Below are 14,776 nucleotides of genomic sequence, written 5' to 3' on the forward strand. Positions count from 1 at the left end.
CGTGTTTGTGGGAGATGCAGGAGAGAAGCATCAAAGGAAAAGGCTTCAAAAGGGAAGGGCTGGAGAGGGTGCAAGGCCTTAGGACATGTTTACACAGCTGAAAGCGGCTATGGCTGGTAAGGAACACCTTAGAGCCATTAACGTTCCTCCTTCACACCTGACCCTTCCTAGTGTTCTAGAAATCAATTAATTCGAAATTCAGCCTTGAAATGCTAAACCATTAGACTGATTAACACACTTGCTTAGCTGACTTTATGTAGATAGTCTTTAGCAATTATCCTAATAAAAAGAAGCTTCATTCTGGAGTCGGGGCCTCGGTTCGACTTGAGTATGAGGACCTTCACTTAACTGCACTTTGTCTGCAGACTCATCTTTTGCGACTCCGGCCATACTCCCTGCAACAGATGTTCCCGAAGGTGTAAAGGAAAAAGGGTAGTTGAACAAGTGGCTCTGATATTAAAGCTGAATTGTGGTAAGCTTTCATCGCTAAGGTTCTGATCTTTCCCTAACTCTTACTTAATGAAATCATAAAGGCCTATGGCTCTTTTGTTCGACTAAAGGTACAAATGTTTTGAGCTTCCGTTATAAGATAGGAGATGGTTTAAAATAATTTTTTAAATTGTCTATACTAAAGAAAAATGTAAATATATGAGTCTTTAAAAATTACTCCTCCCTGACTAGTATCAAAAAATGGCGAATGGAACCCATTTATTAAAAAAAATTTTGTGGTGTTTATTCAATTTGCTTCCAGCTTCCACTAAACTAAGAAAGACACATTGAAATGTGGAAATGTTGGAACCATCCTTTTTAAAGAAAAAAAAGGCTTTTCAGCAGGGGAAACAACAACTACGAAAATATATGGACATGTCAAAATGTTTCTAAAGGAACTAGAATGAATTTGTTATTTAAATTTTTCTAAATGTTTGTTTCTGAGAGAGACAGAGCATGAGTGGGGAGGGACAGAGAGAAAGGAAGACACAGAAGCTGAGCTGTCAGCACAGAGCCTGAAGTGGGGCTCGAACCCTCTAACTGCAAGATCGTGACCTGAGCTGAAGTTGGACACTTAACTGACTGAGCCACCCAGGCGCCTGTAAAAAATATTTCTAAAGGAACTAGAATGAATTTGAATACTACCGACAATAAGGACATTTACTGTAAAAAGAAAAAGACACCCACTAAGTTTTCTTTGGACAGCTTTCTTAGAGAGACTGGAGCACTCCAAATTACTCAACTGAATATTTCTAAATTCTTAGATAAACATTATTATTATGAATTAAGCAATTATAAACAATGTATAAATTAAAGCATTTCAGTGTTTGTTATAGTCTGCATATTAATTTTAGACAAAATATTATGGACTAGAGTGCTCATATGTGCTATATTTGCATCAGTCCCTGAGGTGATCTACAATTACAGTATTTGATCATATTTCATATTTGACCTGAAGGATAATTTTATTATATCCAGAAATCCTTAGGATATGTATTTTTAGCTTTATTTTCTCACCTATTACTATGGGCATGTAATTTATTTCATATAAGTTTCTTGGTTCAGAATGAAGTATGTAATTAAACATGGGTTCTTTGCAAAAATAAATCATATAGATTCCAGGAATGTATTGTATTATGAATGACAATACCCCATCGAGTGTGTATTGTGTGATATGACTCTGTGTACACACACACACACACACACACACACACACACACACACACACATATCAATCCTTGTGGTGTGAAGTAAGGAAAGTTTATTTTGTAAAAGCAATGCACTATAATATAGCTCAAAGGACCCCTGGGAACTCTGCTCAGATGTTTGGATTTTGTGCAACAAATAATGGTGAGCCAATTAAAGTTTTTCATCGAGGAATGAGATCAGAGTTGTTTTAAGAAGAATGATTCTGGGAGGAATTGGAAGCAAGAAGAAGATTTAGAAGCCCAAACTGGCTCACATGAGAGAACTCTTGAAAGTTGTAATCATCTTTGTAAAACATTATGAACAATTGTTCTATTAAGCTTAAGAATATCATTTCATGCTATAAATACCATCTCAAACCAAATTCTAGTATAGATGAGCTACAGATATGTCAACCTTTTAAGGAAAAGGTTTAGAACAAACACATTACACTGAGAAAAATGAATCTGTGAATTCTCCCCACTCCTGAAAGTCGTAAAACAAAGCCACCCAGATTGGATTTAAAAAGCTGTCTCTGTCCGTCTCTTGGAGCCTCAGTGTTCTACAGGAGTAAACCTTGAGAATGGTCCATTCTACTGTTTCTCTTGGCAACGAGGGTTTAAATGGAAAGGAGGCAACAAGAGCAAGAAAATAAGGGCTATTGGGAAGGAGCTGAGGAGTGGTTGGTGGTAAAGGATGGCAGGAGAGGAGCACTAAAATGTTAATAGCTATCATGTGGAAGTCCTTCTCAACAAAACCAAAGCTTCCATTCTGATTTCAGATTGGTGCTAGATGTTTCTTGTTTGATAATCTTCCTTTTAACATTCTTTTTTTTTAGGGGTGCCTGGGTGGTTCATTTGGTTGGGTGTCGGACTCTTGACTTTGGCTCAGGTCACGATCTCACAGTTCATGAGTTCGAGCCCTACATCAGGGTCTGTGCTGACAGTGCAGAGCCTGCTTGGGATTCTCCTTCTTCCTTTCTCTGCCCCTCCCCTGTTTATGCTCTCTCTCTCTCAAAATAAAAAAATAAAACTTAAAAAAATAAAATTTTTTATTTTTTTCAAGCAACTAAGTGTTTACAGACAGAAACAGAGAAAGTACTCTTAGAAATGATGTTTGTCTTATCTCTCAGTGTTCATGCTAGATTGCTAGTGTTCAGAATCATGGAAGCATATGAATTAGGCTTTTGGAAAAACCAACCTCCTCGCTTAAGACAAAATGTTCTGTAAAGTGTACACTCCACACTCCTGCATGACATTAATAAATAGGTCCTTAATTATGCTTATGTGCCTCTATTCTTGCGAGGCAACCAACTATATACAGCAGAGCTGGAAAATCCCAGGTGGCTTATGGTTAATGACAAAGGAGCATCAGCAGCACTGACTAATGAGGTATTGAAAGAATGATACAGCCTAATTTTTGTTAAGCCACTGCACAGATAAATGACTTGCTTGATAGTTACCCGTTGACCTTAATGATAATTGTGCACAAAACAAATAAAAAAAAACCCAACAGAAAGTTTTTGGCACAACCTTGGCCAGCATTCTTGAGCACAAAGCCAGCTTAAGAAAAGGGTGGAGCAGACGATCTTGTAGTGTCTGCAAAGTAGAAGAAAGTAGCACATAAGCTTTGACACAACACAGAAGTTGTAATTTTGTGCACAAGGTATACATTGGAAAAGGACAGAGGCAGTGTGTTTTGATGAGTGGGGAATCAGAGAGACTTTGGTCTGAGTCCTACCAAAGATTGACTCACCTGAGGCAAACCCTTGGTTTTGCTTTCCTCCAAAGTTAACCATGTCAACCATGTCATGGTTTGGAAGTTTTGGGTTTTTTTGAACTTTTTTTAATGTTTTTTTTAAAGTTATTTTTGAGAGAGAGAGACAGAGCACGAGTGGGAGAAGGGCAGAGAGGGAGGGAGACACAGAATCTGAAGTAGGCTCGAAACTCAGCTTTCAACACAGAGCCCAACATGCGGCTCGAACTCATGAACCTCTAGATCATGACTTGAGCCGAAGTCAAATGCTTAACTGACTGAGCCACCAGCTGCCCTGGTTTGGAAGTTATTGCAACACAGCTTTTGAATATAGCTATTAAAGTTTATCTCCCAACTTTTAAGGGGTTTGTATCTTAAATTCCTTTACCTGATCACGTAAACTTTTGTGGGCATAAGTAGGAGGCAAAAATGCATTGAAAACAAGAATGTTAAATATAACTGAAATATTATTGCTGGAAATGTTAAGTCATCTCTTGAAACATTGAGCATACCAAGAATTGGTTTTGGTCCACCTCAAAAAGCAGGAGGTTATAACCTTCAAAGGAAACTCTCCTAGGAGAGGTTAGGATAGAAAGGGCCAAGCTATGTGCATAATTATCAATGGGGGCCAGTTTGTTTTTTTAAAAAATTTTTTTTCAACGTTTATTTATTTTTGGGACAGAGAGAGACAGAGCATGAACGGGGGAGGGGCAGAGAGAGAGGGAGACACAGAATCGGAAACAGGCTCCAGGCTCTGAGCCATCAGCCCAGAGCCTGACACGGGGCTCGAACTCATGGACCGCGAGATCGTGACCTGGCTGAAGTCGGACGCTTAACCGACTGCGCCACCCAGGCGCCCCAGGGGGGCCAGTTTGTTTTATTGAAAGTCTTGCTCTGCAACTCCGAACTCGGTTCCCACACAGCCTGAAACTGCATAAATGATGGTGAAGGTAAAGGAAATAAATATACTCCTCCTTACTTGAGAAAAGTGAATTTAAAATCATATATATGGGGTACAATGGAAGAGTCAGGATGTGCCTCATAGTACGTAACTCTAAGGAAACCATATCTAGAGTTAACATTTTTAGCTTGACCCACAAAGACTTCATGAAAGGGATTGAGGAAAAATAACTTTTGATATATGTAAGACATAGAGATGAGATTTGAGGCAAGGTTAAAGGGCTTTTTATTACATATATGTGTGTCATATATATAACCACATATGTATATGTTTGTATATATAAAATATAACACATGCAAAGTTTTATACATAGGTAGGCATGTGTATATGTTTATATATGTGTGCATGTTTATATGGTATAATAAATACATCACAATGACAGTAATCATATTTGAAAGCAAAATGAGAAAACTGACAGAAATCTTGGGAGTGATTTTGAGGAACCAGTGACATTTTAAATATATTCATATAGACCTTCAAGTTTTCCTTGAAAACCAGAGTGATCTAAGCAAGACTTCAAGATATTTCCCTGTGTGAAATAAAGACAAGCAGTGGTGTCTTAGAAAAGACTTAGTGCACTCTTAACCTCACATTAAGCTTGTATTTTAGGACAATTTTTTGAAAGAATACATCAAAGCATGTGAAACTGGTGCCTAATTATATTGTCATTAGTATACAGTAGATAGTGTTATCATTCTGCATAAAGCACTATGAAATGAGTACGTTAAGAATATTTAATTATGTGGGTGAGCGAAATAATAAAGGAAAATTGCTAGTTAATTGCTTTTCTTAGAAATGCTGTTAGGGGTGGTAGTTGCCCAGCAACATGATTCATCCTAAAGAAATATGCTGTTGGGCTGCTTTCTGCAGAATTATTCTGGGGAAACTAGGAGGGAGAACTAGGACTTGTTGGTACAGATTTCATTCTTTATTCTCTGTAATGTGCCACTGCCTCTGGGAAGCCTTCCCAGACTTCAGCTGAAAGAACTTTCTATGTGCCGTGAATACTTTGCCTGTACCTCTATCTAGTATGCTTCTCAGCACGTGGTATTTTAATTATTATTCCATGTGTTTGTTTCTCCTTCCAAACTGGGAAATTATTAGACACATGACTGTGTATTATTCTTCCCAAGCCCTAGCTCAGGGTCTGGCACAGAATAGGTGCTTGATGCAGGTTGTGGGGTTGAAAAGTCTCTTCTCATAGAATCAAAGGCAGTGGCTGGGGAAAGTGGGTGTGAGCCAAAGGTTCTCCCATTTTGTCCTTTCGGGAGCATCTGAAACAGTCTCATTACCTTTAAAAAGAATCTCCTGAAGAAATTCAGTCTGTTGACAAACTTTGCTTCCTTCTTTTTCTTTTTCTTTTTTTTTCAATATATGAAGTTTGTTGTCAAATTGGTTTCCATACAACATCCAGTGCTCATCCCAAAAGGTGCCCTCCTCAATACCCATCACCCACTTTTCCCTCCCTCCCACCCCCCATCAACCCTCAGTTTGTTCTCAGTTTTTAGGAGTCTCTTATGCTTTGGCTCTCTTCCACTCTAACCCCTCCTTTTTTTCCTTCCCCTCCCCCATGGGTTTCTGTTAAGTTTCTCAGGATCCACCTACCCTATGACCCAGCAATAGCACTGCTAGGAATTTACCCAAGGGATACAGGAGTGCTGATGCATAGGGCACTTGTACCCCAATGTTTATAGCAGCACTCTCAACAATAGCCAAATTATGGAAAGAGCCTAAATGTCCATCAACTGATGAATGGATAAAAAATTGTGGTTTATATACACAATGGAGTACTACGTGGCTTCCTTCTTTTTCTAAATGAAGAAGAGAGAGAGAGAGGGAGGGAGGGAGGGTGGGGGGAAGAAATGCATTTTCTCCTCTTTACATTTCATCTCATTAGAAAAACATCACTTGGAGGGTATGACTATTTAGAACAATAGAACCATCTATAATTCAGGATCAGTTGTCTTTTATGGATGATTTACATTATCTTAAATACTCTAAACATGTCTTTTGATCTTCCCCATTTACTCTAATGTGTTATAGATTTGGGTGTGTGTGACAGGAGGAAAGGAAAGTGTAAGTGTTCTACAAAGTAGTTGAACCTATTGCCTTCTTAATATAAAGTCCTAGGATCCTAAGAAAAAGTATATAAAAACTTTCTCTCGAATTATTTTTCTTGTATGCATTGCAGACTTGCGCACCCATCTCTTCTCAAGGGTGCATATCTAATGGGGACATGCCTCATAAAAAAATCTAATTTGGAGTCAACAGGGAAGAGGTAGCCCACATAATATTTAAGAATGTGAATGTACACATAATGTTTAAGAATGAGAATAAGAGGGGCGTCTGGGTGGCTCAGTTGGTTAAGCGTCTGACTTCGGCTCAGGTCATGATCTCATAGGTGAGTTCGAGTCCCGTGTTGGGCTCTGTGCTGACGGCTCAGAGCCTGGAGTCTGCTTCAGATTCAGTGTTTTCTTGTCTCTCTCTGCCCCTCCCCCAGTCGTGCTCTCTCTCCTTCTCAAAAATAAATAAACATTTAAAACATTTTTGGAATGAGAAAATGAATTTTATTAAGGAACTCATGCCTTTTATCGGGAAAAAAGCAGAAAGTTGAAAAAAAAAGTCAAAAAAGTAGAACCATAGGTGGTTTATCATTAAAAATAGAGGAACATAAAAGTTTGATTCTGAAAGTATCTGTTAAGGATCAGTTGCAGATAATAAGAAGTGAAATAGTTGCTTAGAAAACACGTATCAGCTTTGAGAGGAGGAGGAAAGTGATATGTAAATTACCAACCAGAGCCATAAACCAGCCACAGTGTTCAGCTATGGTGGCACTAGAAGTGCGTAATTATATTGGGAATTATCTTCCCTCCCTCCCTGCCTGTCTCTTGCAGACTAAAATGAACACTTGGGGGTAACACTTAAGGAGGAAAGTAGGAAAATGAGAGCATATTGCTGACACACACATACATGTACACGTGACGAGGCTCTAACGGTAGAGAGGTAATTGTCGATGGATTGCTTTGGAGCTCACCTCTGTTAGTGTTGATCTGGATCCCAGCCTTCCTTCTCTCTCTCTCTCTCTTTTTTAAGTAATCTCGACACCCAGTGTGGGGCTCAAACCTACAACCCCTAGATCAAAAGTCACACATTCTACCGACTGAGCCAGCCAGGCACTCCCCTGGCCTTCCCTCTCTAAATCAGTGCCTGGCTCCTTAGCCCAGATGTGTGTGTGTGTGTGTGTGTGTGTGTGTGTGTGTGTGTGTGTGGTTGCATGTTAACAGAGACAAAAATTGAGATAAAGACAAAGCTAGAAAGTAACAGTGACATAGAAGATGGGAAGAGATATTTGTTCATTTTTTCCTACCATGTATCAATTATATCCTCGATATTATATTAAAAGGACAAGAAAATGAAATGCCAAATGGTTTAATGTATAAATTCCTAAGCATTTTTTTTAAATTTCAGAGATTTATTTTGAAAACCAGGCTTAATGTCAAAAATTTTCTAACCACATTTGGCTTTAGACTTGCACTGGGATTTCATGTCATTTTCACTTTTCAATTTCTTGAAATATACGAAATATCTATAATTTGTAGCTAACAGCTCCTATGGAATACTGTGATAGTCTGGATTAAAACCACTACATTGGAAAAAATAAATTGGCACAACAGTGTGTTAAACGAAGATCCTTCTCTGGGCTTTTCATTCCCCATATATTTGGTTTTTTTTCAAAATTTTTAATGTTTTATTTCATTTTGAGTGGGGGAGGGGCAGAGAGAGACACACACACACAGAATTTGAAGCAGCCTCCAGGCTCTGAGCTGTCAGCACAGAGACTGACACGGGCTCAAACCCACGAGCCGTGAGATCATGACCTGAGCTGAAGTCAGACACTTAACCACTGAACCACCCAGACACCCCTCCCATGTATTTGTTTTATTTAGTGACCCATATATTTAAGATGTTTCTAAAAAGAACGTAACTTGATATATCAGTATGATAATAAATGAGCATCCTTTGTTTAATTTGGCTTGTTTCCATTCCATCCCTGTAGCACAGACTTTATTTTTTATAATTTTATAGATAAGGAAACCAAGACCCATAAAGTTTAAGGAGCTTTCCTAAAGGCTCACTGCTGGCCACCTCAGTGAATGACCTGTCTCCTTCCACTACAAGGCACTGCTGAGTGTCAGTCCTAAGTCATTTGAAGCTTGGAGTCATGCAGTCCAGGACTTTTGCTAATTCAGCTGATGATGGGAATGGCAATCATGAACAGATACTATTGTTTCCACTTAAGCTGATTATGGCTTTAATTTCATATTTTGTTTTTTTCCCTCTTTAGTACATTCTGATTGCAAATCTGGAAAGTTCTTTCTTAATAAGCTAAATTGCCAGGCTTATGCTCCAAAGTAGTTTTTTAAAGTTTATTTATTTATTTTTGAGAGAGAGAAAGAAAGAGCACACAAGAGAGGATCAGAGAGAGAGGGAGAGAGAGAATCCCAAGCAGGCTCCAAGCTGTCAGCCCAGAGCTTGATGCGGGGCTCAAACTCACGAACCGTGAGATCATGACCTGAGCCAAAACCAAGAGTTGGATGCTCAACAGAGTGAGCCATGCAGGTGTCCCTAAAGCAGTTTTTGAATTATTTTGCAGTACATGTATAATTAGTAGGGGTCATTATTTAACCCACAAATTTGACCACTTACTTCTATTTTAAAAGAGACGTAATGTCACAAAGATGATTTATGGTGATGAGGGTAGTCGTTGTTCCTAAGCTCCTTCATCTTGGAGTTGAAGCAGTGTTCTGACCCTTCCTTCAAAGCTCCTATAGTTTTCCCAGCAGGGTTAGTAGAAGAAAATGTTATCTGGGTTTCTTGGCAAAACTTTTAGACCTAAGGCTTCATAGTTTTTTTTAGTTTCCATCTGCAGACATGCAGATGCTCTCCACTCCTTGTCTCTTTGTTTCCCCTCTCGTCCTTGCCGGATCCCAGCTGGGGATAGCAGACAGTGGCACTTGTTTCTTACTATTGACATTAGAGGCGGTGTCTGTCCATTCAGGAGAGGACCTGTGGACTTAGAGGTAATTCAGTGGGGATGATCCAGTGCCAAAGCCAATAAGCATATTTTCTCTTCAGCTTTGACTCTAATGTGCAAGACTCAGAATATCACCATTTACTTACCTGGTAGGATCTCCATTACGTGCTTGGCTTCAGAGGTGTCACACATGGGACGGACTCTATTGCTGGCTTACTTCCATGCCAGTGTACCCGGCTCCGGGTATAAATCACGTTTGGTGTAAAAGCACTTATGACAGTCTTGTTGCTCCTTGTCAGTGACTTGTTTGGATGAGCATATGAACCTGTTCTGGAAAATAATCTTTAGGTAATACACTAGGAAAATCCTATTGTTGTTGAAAACAGGGTGCTGTGATACTTAGACCTTGAGGAAAAATATTAAAAACATACTGAGGATGGTGGAGCAGAAAATTTGAAGGCGCCTGCATCCTGATGACATCACTGAGCCACTGATTCAATGTTGGGATGGCTTTTCTCTGGTCTTTTTGTTAAGTAATGTCCCTGTGGCTTAAGCCCACCAGTCAGGTTTTCTGTTACTTGCAGCTAAAACTACTCCTAAGTGCTAGAATATCCTAAAAGGGGATTGTATATTACATTTTGCTTTTCATAACTTAATTTCACGCTACAGAAGTTCTTACACTATAATTAAAAGTACAGTTTAGTTCTCGCCCGCCCCCCCCCCCCACCCCCTGCCCCCTTGCTGAGCCAGCCAGCCTGGCCTCTCCCCTGAGGCCAAACTTCTGCACTGTCCCCACTGCATGAGGAAGAGCCCTCAGTGAGACCTGGCTTTCTCCAGGTTCCCGCGGGATGCTTCCAGATGCCAGAAGTGGGTGGAGAATTGCAGGAGAGCAGACTTAGAAGATAAAACACCCGATCCACTAAATAGACATTACTGATTACGTGCCAAACACTTTGAGACCTCTATGATCTATAGAACTGTGCATTTTGCAGAGGCATCGGCAAACTCAAGAATGATTGGGTTATTTTATTTGTCAAAATTAATTGAAGCAGATACTTGTGAAGTCATTGGGAGAGGCCTTACAGGACAGTTCTTTGAGATAATGCGATATCAACAATATTTGATCTTACCAGTCATTTGACCAGTCATTTGATAGTCATTTGTGTCTATCATAGTAGACAGAGAAAATGAATGAAAGAATTGAGTGAAGACTCAATTGGGTCCTGAGACTCTGAAACAGAAAAAAATGGATGAAACTTCTGAACAGGAACAAAAACATAAAAAAAATAAACAACAGCAATGCTCAGAACCCCAGTGCAGAAGAAGGGGATAAGACCAGGATGAAGACATTTTACCTTTAACCCTTGAAGAGAAAGAAAACAAAGAGTACTTCAAACTGTATGTGAAATTTTGATTCTTGTAGGAAAACAAGACATACCTCTGGACAGACATGAAACTGATGAGCCCCCAGAGGGTCTCTTTACTCCTGGTAACTTTCAAGCACTGCTGGCATGCGGTGTAAATTCCGGAGAAGAGGTTCAAGAAAGCTCTTTGAGACAACAGCAGTTAACGCATTGTTCCTCTCGAAAACACAGCAGAGGCAGATGCTAGAGGTCTATGAGAGCTGCGTTCGGGAGGAAACCCTCAGGGAAGTGAGAGACTCCCACTTCTTTCCATCATCACTGATGATGTAGTGGACATAGCAGAGGAAGAACACTTGCCTGTGTTGGTGAGCTTGGTTGAGGAGTCTCATAACCTGAGAGAGGACTCTGTGGCCTTCGTGCCTCACGAAGCTGATCCAGAAAGTTTGGCTGTGAAATTTCATACCGCGGTAATTGAGAAGTGGGGACTGAACGTGGAATGTTGTCATGGCCAGGCTTAACGCTGTGTCCAATGGATTTTCTTCCAAAATGAAAGTTGTTGCTTCTGGACTTTAGAGAAATATCCCCAAGCTGTCTACACACTTTGCTCTGCCTGTCCCTTAAATACATGGTTGGCAAAATCCGTGCCTGTTGTGGGAGTATCTGTTGTATTAGGAACAATTGAGGAAGTCCGTTCTTCCTTCCATCGAACTCTACAACTGCTTTTAGAGCTTGACAGTCTCATTTCTGTCCTCTTTCAGAGCAGTGAGGAAAAAGGTAAAGAAATGAGGGAAATTTGCCATTCTTAGTGGACAGGCAGGCATAATGGTTTTGAAATTTTAAAAGACCTCCTACAAGCACTTGTTTTATGGTATAGTTTAGACGGTATAGTGATACAAACATTAGGTGGAATAACTGTTTAGCTGGTTGAGCATTTGTACTCTGTAGCACAGTAACAGATTTTGATTTCATTGTTATCATTGTTGTTCTTAAAAATGTTCTATCTTTTACAAGAGCCTTTGGGAAAAATCTCGAGGGCAAACTTCCAATGTCTTCTTTGCCACCGGTAGCTTGGTTGCAGTGCTGTATTCACTAAATGAAGTGATGGAAAATATTGAAGTCGATCATGAATTTTGGTCTGCCGAAGCCACAAATTTGGCAACTAAACTTGATATTCAGCTGAAATTCCCTGGGAAGTTCCGCAGAGCCCAGCAAGGTAATGTGGAATCGCAGCTAACCTCTGAGAGAGTTACTATAAAGTAACTCTACTTTACTATAAGAAACTCTACATGTCCCAACAGTGGAACACATTATTCAGGAACTGAAAGGTACATTCTCAGAACAGCACTTCAGAGCTCTTAAATGCTTATCTCTGGTACCCTCTGTCATGGGACAGCTCAAATTTAATACATTGGAGGGGCACCATGCTGGCATATACAGGAGTGACTTACCCAACCCCAACACGCTCTCAGCTGAGCTGCTTTGTTGGAGAATCAGGTGGAAACAGAGGGAAAGATATGGAGCTTCCATCCACCATTTATGGAGCCCTGCATCTGCAAGACATCGAGTTTTTTCCTAAAGTTTATGCATTGCCGAAAGTCCTATATATTCTTCCTGTGATGAAGGTTGAGAATGAATGCTATGAAAATGGGCAAAAGCATCTCAAAGCGTACCTGAGGAACATTTTGACAGGTCAAATATCAAGTATCTTGGCTTTGCTTAACATAAATTTTGATATAAAACATGACTTGGATTTAATGGTGGACACCTATATCAAACTCTATACAACTAAGTCAGAGCTTCCTACAGATAACTCAGACACCATTGAAAATACCTAGGAGACTTTTAAAGTAGGCTCTCTCTTATGTTTGATATTTGGAAAAATCTGTAAGAAATTTGAAAACGTCTTATGAAAAGCTGTCACATGTATGTAGGCCACTTAATCACTGAATATCTTGACCCGTCAACTTCTCATTGAGTCCATTAGTCATTGATGATCTGCCTACTTAAATGGCCCCTGTTGGAACTCTTATGCTTTGGAGACATAACTGTTCTTCCAGAAGATAGCATTGAAAGTGCCACATTACACGTGTGATCTCTGCTAATCGTGCTTTGGAATTGTTTTAGTGAGGTCATTTTAGACACAACATTTATTATCACTGGATCCAGTTGTCAGGTATTGAGTTATCAGTTCTTGGAAGAAATAGATTTTGAAGAGGTGTGGGAGAAAGGAATACATTGTATAAAATGTTACAATGAAGCTCACAAGTGACCTGGAGTGTGAAGTTTGTTAAAAATCTGTAATGGACAGTTAAGAGAGTTACCAGACAGCCAGAGAGAGATATATATAGAGAGAATGGAAAACAGGTGAGCTTGCCAAGCAAGGATTTCAGTGTAGATTTTGTCTTTATCAAATGAATCTAAAGGAACAAGTTACAGTTACAGTTTGAATGGGCGAGCCTGCCATTGTTGGTGCACATTAGGTTGTTGCTGTTTGTAGTCCTTTGTTGAGCCTACATCTTCATAAGCTTTTTATCAGGTGTTTGTTGAACACCTCTATTTCATGGTCAAGATCAGAGGCCATGGATACTGGCAACTGATTTGTCTGTTTTCCTCTATCTTTTTCACGACTATATCTACTGCCTCATCTTGATTTATAAGCAAAACCTGGAAAACCTACAAAAACAAGTGTTTTGTGGTGTATCTAGGAATAATACAGAAAATATTGCTGTTATTTTTGGTGAAGAAAATCAATTTTGTAGAGTTTATTTCAATAAAATGTGAATTTTACTTAAAAAAATAAAACTACAGTTCACACAACAAATGGCATAATCTCATAACACAAAATCAATAGACAGGGCACTTGAATATTATGTTAAGAAAGTAGGCAAGAAATTAATTTAGCAAATACATAATGCATAAATGTGCCTTATTGGTTCAATGCCAATTATCTTTAATTCATAAAATTATCCAAGCTTAATTATCATCCTCCTATATCATATTAACATCAGTATTTATAATAGCAAATTTTTATATGCCGACATTTGTAGGTCAGTTGAAATATTGATGCATACATAAAGCAAGGCCATAAGTTGAATGTATTTAAAATAATATGGCACCGGTGCAAGCAGATATGAGGGTTAATTCTGGAAAAGCAGGCCCCAAATTTAACAGATTACTTACAGTGCTAGTGTGGGTGACCCAGGGTATTTTTCCTTTCTCTGCCCAACTTTGCTCTGGTGAAGAGCCAGGGAATCAGAAAATACTTAGAGACCCTAGGATGATGAGCATTAGGAAAAAATGTGGGAGGTTTGAATATGCCATTAACTAGATACTGGTATGTAAGTATTTGAACCTCCACTATATGTATATTTTCTCAAGGTCAGCTCACATATTACTTAGGAATGCCTGGCATCGGTACAGTAAATAGAACATCTAGGTCCCTGATGTTCAAGTGCTGAAACAACAGTTGTTCTTAGGCCAGCACATTCTCATCGTGCACAAAAGCAAACCCAAGTCTTTAAGGGATTATTAGAGGAAGGATATTATTTTCTCAGTGACTCAAAGCCAGCTGTGAGGGCCTTTAGTGCAGTTTATGCGTCTTCTGCCTCCCTCTCTTCCACCTTTGGCATGTCTACAATTGGGTGAAGTGCTTTTCCTGCAATGGCAATCACTATTAAATCCATTAGCTGGAAACCAAAATGTTTCCCTAATTGTTTAAAGTCTCATTGCGAAAAGGAAGTTTCTATTGATTGCAGTATGAGGGGAAACAATCCCAAGTTCATCATTTTTTTTCCCCTTTTTATAAACACAGCCAGATGAGATGGACATATTCAAAATCATCAGATTTACTTCTCCAAAGATTCTCGTTCACCCCTAGAAGTTTCTAGTCTGGGTTTCTTTGTGCCCATTCTTTATTTTGTATTTGCTGACCACTTTCTCTCAGTTTTCTTTTTGGCCTTATCTTGTGTGCTGTACATCTTTGCCTTG

General features: G+C 39.3%; 1 pseudogene; it reads left to right on the forward strand.

Moving 5' to 3' along the window:
* The first annotated feature begins 9,615 nt into the window (after nucleotides 1-9,615).
* Nucleotides 9,616-12,434, forward strand: LOC123379585 (annotated as a pseudogene).
* The last annotated feature ends 2,342 nt before the right edge of the window (nucleotides 12,435-14,776 follow it).

This window comes from Felis catus, chromosome A1, assembly GCF_018350175.1.
Source record: "Felis catus isolate Fca126 chromosome A1, F.catus_Fca126_mat1.0, whole genome shotgun sequence".
In the NCBI taxonomy this organism is placed as follows: domain Eukaryota; kingdom Metazoa; phylum Chordata; class Mammalia; order Carnivora; family Felidae; genus Felis; species Felis catus.